Below are 10,273 nucleotides of genomic sequence, written 5' to 3'. Positions count from 1 at the left end.
GAGGCATCCTCACCAGATGCCCGAGCCACCTCAACTGGCTCCTCTCGACATGGAGGAGCAGCGGCTCTACTCTGAGTACCTCCCAGATGACTGAGCTTCTCACCCTATCTCTAAGGGAGAGCCCAGCCACCCTGTGGAGGAAACCCATTTTGGCCGTTTGAATCCGGGATTTCGTTCTTTCGGTCATGACCCAAAGCTCATGACCATAGATGAGGGTGGGAACGTAGATTGACCTGTAAATCGAGAGCTTTGCTTTTTGACTCAGCTCTCTTTTCACCATGACGGACCGGTACAGCGCCCGCTTCACGGCAGATGCTGTCCCAATCCGCCTGTCGATCTCCCGCTCCCTTCTTCCCTCATTCGTGAACAAGATCCCCAGATACTTAAACTCCTCCACTTGAGGCAGGACGACCCACCCTGACCCGGAGAAGGCACTCTACCCTTTTCCGGCTCAAGACCATGGCATCGCATTTGGAGGCACTGAGCCTCATCCCGGCCGCTTCACACTCTGCTGCGAACCGCTCCAGATCACGATCTGATGAAGCCAACAGGACCACATCATCCGCAAAAAGCAGAGATGCAATCCTAAGGCCACCAAAACGGATCCCCTCAACACCTCGGCTGCGCCTAGAAATTCTGTCCATGAAAGTAATGAACAGAATCGGTGACAAAGGGCAGCCTTGGCGGAGTCCAACTCTCACTGGAAACGAGCCCGACTCACTGCCGGCAATGTGGACCAGACTCTGACACCGGTCATACAGGGACCTGGCAGCCCGTATCAAAGGGCCCAGTACCCCATACTTCCGGAGAACCCCCCCACAAGTTCCCCCTGGGGACACGTTCGAACACCTTCTCCAAGTCCATAAAACACATGTAGACAGGTTGGGAAAACTCCCATGCACCCTCCAGGACCCTACTGAGGGTGTAGAGCTGGTCCAGTGTTCCACGACCAGGACGAAAACCACACTGCTCTTCCTGAATCCGAGGTTCGACTATCCGACGGACCCTCCTCTCCAGGACCCCTGAATATACCTTACCAGGGAGGCTTAAGAGTGTGACCCCCCTGTAATTGGAGCACACCCTCCGGTCCCCCTTTTTAAACAGGGGGACCACCACCCCAGTCTGCCAATCCAGAGGAACTGCCCCTGATGTCCATGAGATATTGCAGAGTCGTGTGAGCCAACACAACCGTACAACATCCAGAGCCTTAAGGAACTCTGGGCGGATCTCATCCACCCCCGGGTGTGAGACGGAGTTAAAGCTCCGTCTCACAGGGGACTCCACCAGACATTCCCAGCAGACCCTCACTACACGTTTGGGCCTGCCAGGTCTGACCGGCTTCCTCCTCCGCCACTGGAGCCAACTCACCACCAGGTAGTGGTCAGTCGACAGCTCCGCACCTCTCTTCACCTGAGTGTCCAAGACATGCAGCCGCAGATCCAATGAATCGATGACAAAATCGATCATCGAACTGCGGCCTAGGGCGTCCTGGTGCCGAGTGCACATATGGACGCCCTTATGCCCGAACATAGTGTTCGTGATGGAAAATCCGTGATGAGCACAGAAGTCCAACAACAGAACACCACTAGAGTTCAGATAGGGGGGGCCATTCTTCCCAACCACGCCCCTCCAAGTCTCACCGTCATTGCCCACGTGAGCATTGAAGTAGAACAAGGGAGCCCCCAGGAGGGGCACTCTCCAGTACCCCCTCTAAGGACTCCAAGGGTGGGAAAGCTGAACTGCTGTTCGGCCCGTAAGCACAGACAACAGTCAGAACCCGTCCCCTCACCCTTAGGCGGAAGGAGGCTACCCTCTCGTTCACAGGGGTAAACCCCAACGTACAGGCGCTAAGTTGGGGGGCAACAAGTATGCCCACTCCTGCCCGGTGCCTCTCATCGGGGGCAACTCCAGAGTGGAAGTGCCTCTCAAGGAGACTGGTTCCAGAACCAGAGCCATGTGTCGAGGTGAGGCCGACTATTTCTCGCCGGAACCTCTCAGCCTCACACACTAGCTTCGGTTCCTTCCCCACCGGAGAGGTGACATTCCACGTCCCAAGAGCCAGCTTCTGCAGCCGAGGATCAGACCTCCAGGGTCCCCTCCCTCGGCTGCCGCCCGTTACACACTGCCCCTGACCCCTTTGGCCCCTCCGACAGGTGGTGAGCCCATTGGAAGGGGGACCCACGTCTCCTCTTCGGGCTGAGCCCGGCCGGGCTCCGTGGGTAAAAGCCCGGCCACCAGTCGCTTGCCATCGTGCCCCACCTCCAAGCCTGGCTCCAGAGTGGGGCCCCGGTGACCCGCGTCCGGGCGAGGGAACGCTAGATCTAAAGATATTTTCCATCATAAGGGGTCTTCGGGCTGCGCTTTGTCTGGTTCCTCACCTAGGACCTGTCTGCCTTGGGTGACCCTACCACGGGCATAAAGCCCCAGACAGCATGGCTCCTAGGATCATTGGGACACTTAAACCCCTCCACCACGATAAGGTGGCAGCCCAAGGAGATTTGAATGTAATGACTGGTCAATCATCATTAATAATGACATATACATTCTTCCAACAATAAAATGTTACGTCATATATAATAGTGCTGACTAAGAGACGTGACCTACCTTAGCACTTGTGCTTGGTCACTACAATTTCCCCCTCTAGTTTTCTATGCAGTCCAGAACGGCCTGCTCAGCAATAAGCCTCAGCCTCATCTGCTACTAGTCAGCTTGTAATGAATGAGGCTAGCATTTCAGATCAATACTATCTGTGAAGAATCACTAGCTGGCTGGACATCCACATGCAAGCTGTTCTTTTCAGTGTGTGTGCGTGTGTGTGTGTGTGTGCGTGCGTGTGCGCGTGTGTGTGTGTTATGAATGTGTGCTGGAGTTGGTGGCTATACTCATTAATAGGACTTGTCATGTATTGTGTTGTCAGCACTACACAGGCCCTGGGTTCAGTGTGCACAGGTTTCATGTGTTCAAAAATGCTAAAGCTTTTGTGGAAAAAACATGGATGACAGTCTGTGAAGTTGTTTTTTAGTCATAAGCAGGTTTTGGTTTTGGTTTTGGTAATCCAGCTGTTTCCAGCTCGTGTCAGGGTTGGGCTTGTATTTGAGACAATATGATGTAGACTGAAGAAGACTGAATTTCAGCAAATGGAATTAAAAACAAAGAAACACAGTTTATTGAAATTGCTATAGGATGATCCACACTGATAAGAAAACATTTGAAATAACTAAATCAAAGACCACATTTTTATAAATACTACTATTTATTACAATTGTGTTTCAGTTAAATCTAAATCTCTTTTCCTGTTTTTATAAATACTGGCATCACAATGAAAATTAAGCCTAGGCTTAAATTCAAGCTGGGAGACTTTTCCTTGAACCGGCACCACCAATTAACCTACCTCTGCTTGGCCAACCAGGATGCGCCACCGCTTCACCTCGTCCAATCACACTGCAACAGCTCCTAGAAAGACAAAGAATCCTCCTGCTTCAGTCTTGCTTCATGCAAACATCTGACGCTCGTCAGGATCATGTCGGATTTTGATTCTGATGATTTCTTTACTTCTCTTTCCCGCTGCCCAGCTGATTCTAAGCCACCTCCTATCGGCCAGATGCGCAGGAGCACTCGTTTGGTGTCCTGTCGCAGCCCTGCCCCTCCCTTGTCTCTCCTGAGGTCTCGAGGCATTTCCCCGAGACCTGGCCTCAAACCCTCCCAACTGGCCTCCCTCACTACCCTCCTGCCATATGGTGACACATCTCTCTCCCTTCCTCCCTTTCTCCGCCGTCACCCTCACTGAAAGTCTCAGGCAAAAGACCCGAAAATCCTCCCCTCCTCCCTCCAAACGCCGCAGGGGCAGACCTCCTTCCGCTCGTATCTCCGAGTCGGTCTACTTCTGAGTGGACCGACTTAATCAGCGCTCCTTCATGGACTCCCGCCTCCGCGGCCGCAGCCTCCACCTCCGCGGGTATCGACGCCTCCGTGTCTCATCACACAGCTCAGACTCTACCCTCCGCCGACGTCTTCCACCTAACTTCAAGCCCACCTCCTCCATGGATCATCTCCAGCGTGCCTCTCACTCAGCTCGCCTGCATGAGTGCGCCACGATGCAACCGGCTCCAGCCCCTGAACATCCAGACGCCCGGACTTCCCCTGCTGTGTTTACGCTCTCCAACACCCGCTCGAGCTGATCACCAAGCTCGCGGCAATTCTCAGCTCGCTCGTCTTCTGTCAGTGTCCGAGCGCCACATTACCAGTCAATAAAATTGTCTAACTGCTGTTTCTCTCTCCGTGTGAGTCTCTACAGATTGAAATTAAGCCTAGGCTTAAATTCAAGCTAGGAGACTTTTCCTTTAACCGGCACCACCAATTAACCTGCCTCCGCTTGACCAACCAGGACGCGTCACTGCTCCACCTCGTCCAATCACACTGCAACAGCTCCTTGAAAGACAAAGCAACCTCGGATCCTCCCACTTCAGTCGTGCTTCATCCCACCTCCACCCCATCTCCACGACTGACCTCCGGGGCGCCTCAAGGTCCCCTCAAGACTCCTCTTTCCAGTCCCGCTCCACCACCAGCAGTGGTGGGAAGTAACGAAGTACTTCGTTACTTTACTTAAGTACAATTTTCTTTGGGTTTCGTGTATCTGTACTTAAGTAGATTTAATAATGGATACTTTCTACTTTTACTCCACTACATTTTACAGTAAGTATCTGTACTTTCTACTTCACTACATTTCTACAAAAGTGTTGCGTTACTCGTTACATCCAAGTCGCATTGCTCTTTTTTTCCAATAAAATGTGAAGTTCAGGGACTTAAGGTGGCGCCGTAAAATCCAAGCAATAACGTAACTTAAGTGTCTGTTGTCACCCATCGCCTCCACCTTTACTCGCATGCGGAGCTCCAAGACATGCGCAGTGGTTTCCTCTGAGCAGGAGAAGATGTCTGTCTAATCGTCAGTAATATAATAGCTGCATAAATCATAGATATGGCGACATGTAAAATCAGCAGCGCTTCGCTTTCACAGACGGTGGGGATTTAGTCCAACTTTTAGCGTCACTTGGAAAAAAAGCTTAAAGAAAGGTAAGATCTGTGGATGTGATGCTAGCAAAGCTAGCTGTACTGACTGAGACACACATGTTGCATCTGCGATGAAAAAAGTTGTCACTCATGCGCTGAATTATTGTGTGGAGGTGTTGACTGAGGTGTCGCAAATATGGGACAACGCTGTGACCAAAGTGCAATATAGTAATATGACATTCAGGAACGATCCGATTCTTCTGGACGGATCTTTACTAAGGTTCATAGGACTGAAGCCTCACTGAGAGCCGTTCTGTGTTCTTATAATGCTCTGTGTACACTGCAGTAGCTATTTTATTTCATAAAAAAATTATATATATTATATATATAATCGGTGAATAAATAAAACAGAATGTAAGAACACAGAGCATTCTCATTGCTCTGTTTACGCCTCCTGTCATGGTGGCAGACTTGCAGCAGGAGGGAGGATGAGAACAGTCACGGTGCTCCTCCTTGGTTACTTCTTGCTTATTGCGCCTTGGACAGTGTTCATAGTTGAGCCTTGCTTACCGTTAATTGCTATGTTTAATGGTGCAGACAGTTGTGGTTTCTGACATGTGCAGTATGGGCAACCGCCCAGGGCATTATTTTTTTAAAGGGATGGCAGGAGACCTCTGCGGATTGTGGCACAGAGATGAAAGCAAAACAGAATGAAGAAGAGTTTCAATTGATACTGGTTACATTTATTTCAGCCCTAAGTATTTAATATCTAGGTATTTTTATGGGAATGTGGATCTTTCAAATCAATTTGAGAAACAATTTTGATAGGTACACTAAATTTTATTGTGTCATGTAACGCGGGGTGCTGGTCTTGGTCTTGATTTGGTCTTGGGTTCAGTGGTCTAGACCAGTGGTCCCCAACCTTTTTATTGCCGCAGACCGGTCAAGACTAGGAAAATGTTGCTGCGGCCCGGTGGGTTCGGGGGGTGAGGCGGAGGTGGTGTTCGTGTTCCCGCTAAATCCTGAATATACCCAATGTGGGTTGTCTTGGAGTTTTTATCGCAACCTGTGGGGTATTTCCTGTCTGGGAACGAGAATACGGCCTGCTGAATGTGACAGGTAGCCAATCAGAAAGCACGGTGACGTAACAACAGAGGGGAATCCCAAACAGTTGACATATGATGCAACTGAGAGTCCGCTGGATATCGGAGATGATATGTGGAATTGTTTATTATTAAATATAAAGGTCATTATTATGTTTATTCAGTTAAAAATGTTAACTATGGAAAAACATAATCACCTCCAAATCATAGTGCAGCAAATAGAGCGGCTGCTCCCGTCGTTTTTTATCCACCGCCTTTTCTTTTTGTTATGTCTTTTATCTCTTAAAATGACTCCACAAACTATCACTATTGCTTCTACATTGTCATCTGTGTTTGGTTATTCTAAATTCCCGCTATGTTGGGGAGCTTACTGGATTATCCTCTGGAATCGGGATGTTCGTGACTGGAATCGGTTCGTGTTGCTCCTGCCTTGGACACACGAACCGATCGAACCTGTTGTACTTTTATCAGCTCTGTGGTCACAGAGGTTTGGAGAATCGGCCAACAATTCTTAAAATTTTCCATCTAAACCAGACTTAAGACTCGCAAGCTCTACTCATCTCTTCTTGACCACTGCCCAAACGCTCTGACTCTGGTAAAGTTTACATACCCCTTCAAAATAAGATACAGATGCGCCACAAAAATGAACATTTTACTTTGGTGAAAACTTTAACTCACGATAATGACTAACGGGAGCCCTGAGCTTGTTTCTCTGCAACGAGACGGTTTCATCTGGGAGTGATGAGAGACAATAACATCCGAAGTGTCGCTTATATCCACAGCCTGCTTGGTCTCTACGTGGCGAAGCAGCTTGAAGCTTCATTGCCTCATTAGCAGCCGGTCGCCGCATGTTACGCAGAGCTGCTTGTAATGTGGGACTCACCTATCGGTCCGGGATAAATCCATTCTCCTGTCTCTTCTCTGGGCCTTTTCCCCTTTGCAAAGAAACTTTCCAAAGACATCTGATCTGTTTCTTACTCATTTTGCTGCTTGTGGCCTCACTGTTGGCGCGCAAGTAACCGAGAGAATCCGGTTAAAGGATTTTCAAAATAAAATATCCTCCAGACTCAAATAATACATAAAACGGAAATATTTCACTATTTCATGCGCGGCCCGGTACCAATTGGTCCACGGACCGGGGGTTGGGGACCACTTGTCTAGACTACAACTCTGCTACGTGGCTCTTTGGTTCCATGTCCTCCCCTGCCCACCCTTTTAGTTGGACTTCTTTCAAAATAAATGCCACTAGTGGCAAAAAAGTGAAGTACATGCTATGTTAGGACAGGAGACAAGATGTTTCCATCCCTGAAATTATGATGCATAGAATCACATATCTAAGTTTAAATATGTTACAGAGAGTAAACACAACATGCTCTATCTGTGGCATTGTTCATTAAATTGGCACATTTCTGATGGATGAAAATTAAATACGATCGTTTCACGTAATGATATTAGCGATTAGGTAATGCATTCAGCAAGTACTTGTACTTATAATACTTAAGTATTTTTAAAAGCCAGTACTTTTTTTACTTTTACTTAAGTAAAAAGTTTTTCAGTGCTCCTAACACACATGCAATATATATTTTAATGGATAAGATAGATTGTTTTCTCCAAACATACTTCTTTATGGTGAACAGAAATTAAAAAGGGTTAGCTACAAAATGAATAAGAGTCAAAAGGCGGTGCTCAACAGTTGATTTGCATTTGCATGGCCCTCAGCAACTTCATTTAAATACGAAAACCTCTGCTAGGCACAAGGGGAGGGGGGTGATAGGGGAACACGAACACACAGCTTTTTTGACCATTTTTGGCAGTGTTCGACTCTGACTAAAACCTCTTGCCGAAAGCCCGTAATCTCCATGCGCACGGCAGAACAATGTGTCAATAGCTGACGAAAATCCCATTTTTCGTCCTGTGTAGAGCGCAGCTGCTGGTCCGTGCTGTCGCCACCCACAAATACATATGTAAATTAGTATAAATACTCGGAAGTTGCCACCACGTGGGGCAATAATCATAGCAACGTCTTTGTTTGAAACAGTATAAGTATTTTTAATAATAATAATATATTTTATTTAAAAAGTGCTTAGAGGGCACATAATGTCACCTCACAAAAAAAAAAAAACATTTTAAAGAAAAAAATAAAATGAATTCTTGATCTTTTACGGTACAGCGTCAACTCTGGAGCAGCCTCAAATGAAAGGTTTCCGCAGTGTGGGACCATTTTGATCTTACATCAGAAAATAAATTTGTTTTCATTTTTGTTGTTTCATCCGGTTCTTGTCAGTTTCTACTTGATCTGTCTGAATCCAAATTTAGCTGAAACTGACTGTTAGTTTACTTTCATATTATTCTGCAGGTTAAGTGTCGCATATGTTTAACTAAACTGTCTTATTTAAATAAATCCACGTTTTCAATGCTGAGGCATTGAGGCCAGGCATGAGATTGAAGTCCCAGATACACCTAGATAAACTCAGATATGCAGCCATTCTACAAATTACTCAGTTGCTTTTTATAAATTATTTCATATACAGTGAACCCTCGCAGATTTTTTTGTGCAGTTTTTTTTTTTCCACAGTGTTCTGCGTTTTGATTGACTGTATGATTGGTAAAAGCAGTCGCCGCTCTTCTTCTTTACCTGAGTGCCAATAAAGTTACGATTGATGGCCCGATAAAGGCCCGATTGATGCACACGCACATCCGCTGATCTGAAAACAAGTTTTATTCTTTGGTATCAATGTAGAGTATTGATTTATGCTGTGTAATAACTGTAAAAAATAAAGGTAACTACTTCACGGATTTTGCCTATCGAGGGTTATTTTCGGAACGCAACCCCCAAGAAAAACAAGGGTTCGCTGTAAATGTAGTGTTTACTTAATTTTTTTCTACAGCAGGAGAAGTTTTGTCAAAAAAGAGTAACAGGCTAAATTTCAAAATGTTGTAAAAAAAAAATTTTAAATAAAAATTTGTGGAAAAACAACAGTCCATGCATCCTCATTCCAAACACATTCGCTTAAATTTTCACTTTATGGTACATGTTTGTAACCCGAGTGTAGATGTTGAGTCCCATTTTCTGGTTTTCTACTATTTATCCTCTTTGCCTTCCAAAATCTTGCGATAGTTCGATATATACTACTGCAATTCTCACGAGAATTACTAAGCAGCCAATCGTTGTTGAGTGTCTGAGTCACATGTACCACCGTCGGCCCATTAGCTAGGTATATTAGCTGGAGCGAAAAGCATGGAAGATCAGAACGAGTTTGGGAGAGCAGAGCTGCAAGTCGGTTAAGCGCAACATTCTGTTTTTTTTCTTTGATCTTGTATGATGCTGATATAATTGTACTAACTTTAGGAGTCTCCGGTTGTGAGCTGAGGGATAAGAGAAACAAAACCGATTGTATGCCTTATGAACTGCGGACTTGGTGAGTCATTTCATGAAGACTTGGCGTTAGTTGATATCAATCCGGATGCTTTATTGCGACTCTGAACGAACAATGAGGTGCCTTAAATATTTATTAAAAAATATGTGCGTAGCTTGATGTTTTTTACATTGTTGGTGTTTTGGTATGGAGCATATTTATTGACTTTTTATGAATAAGATTTATCTAGAAATTTTGTATTTGGAAATGCATTGATTAGCAAAACGATTATCAGGATTATTCATAGTGCAAAGAGTGCCAATCGTTATTCTTTTTTGTGTGCACACTGGAATGTTTTGATTATATATATTTGAGACTGGTCCTGATTTATTATACAGGCCAGGTTCGATGGCGAGCTTAAAAGGATTACACCTGTGGTGTTAAGATTGGGTTTCCCCACCAGGCTGGTGGGAGACTTCCTGCAGCCCATGAACAAAACCGTTCCCTCTCTGATCTGACTTTCGTCAGCCTAGGAACTGCAGCCCATGAACAGAACTGTTCCCACTTCGATCTGACTTTTGTCAGCATATAAACTGCAGCAAGCGCTCCAACCAACTCACCTGGAAAAACACACTGAATGGTGTGGCTTGTTGCTGGAACTACGGAACTGATTTGTTTCTTTGATTTGTTAATTTAATTGTTTTCCTTGAATATTTAATATGGCCATTTGAATGTTTTTTTCCCCCTTATAGCAGCTCCCCAGCACTTGAATTAATTCGCACAGTCTCGACGGGTGATTTTCAAGGT

Source organism: Poecilia reticulata, chromosome 13 (assembly GCF_904066995.2).
Source record: "Poecilia reticulata chromosome 13, P_reticulata-male-v2, whole genome shotgun sequence".
Lineage (NCBI taxonomy): Eukaryota > Metazoa > Chordata > Actinopteri > Cyprinodontiformes > Poeciliidae > Poecilia > Poecilia reticulata.
The sequence above is the reverse complement of the archived record's forward strand: the minus strand, read 5'-3'. Positions refer to the sequence as shown.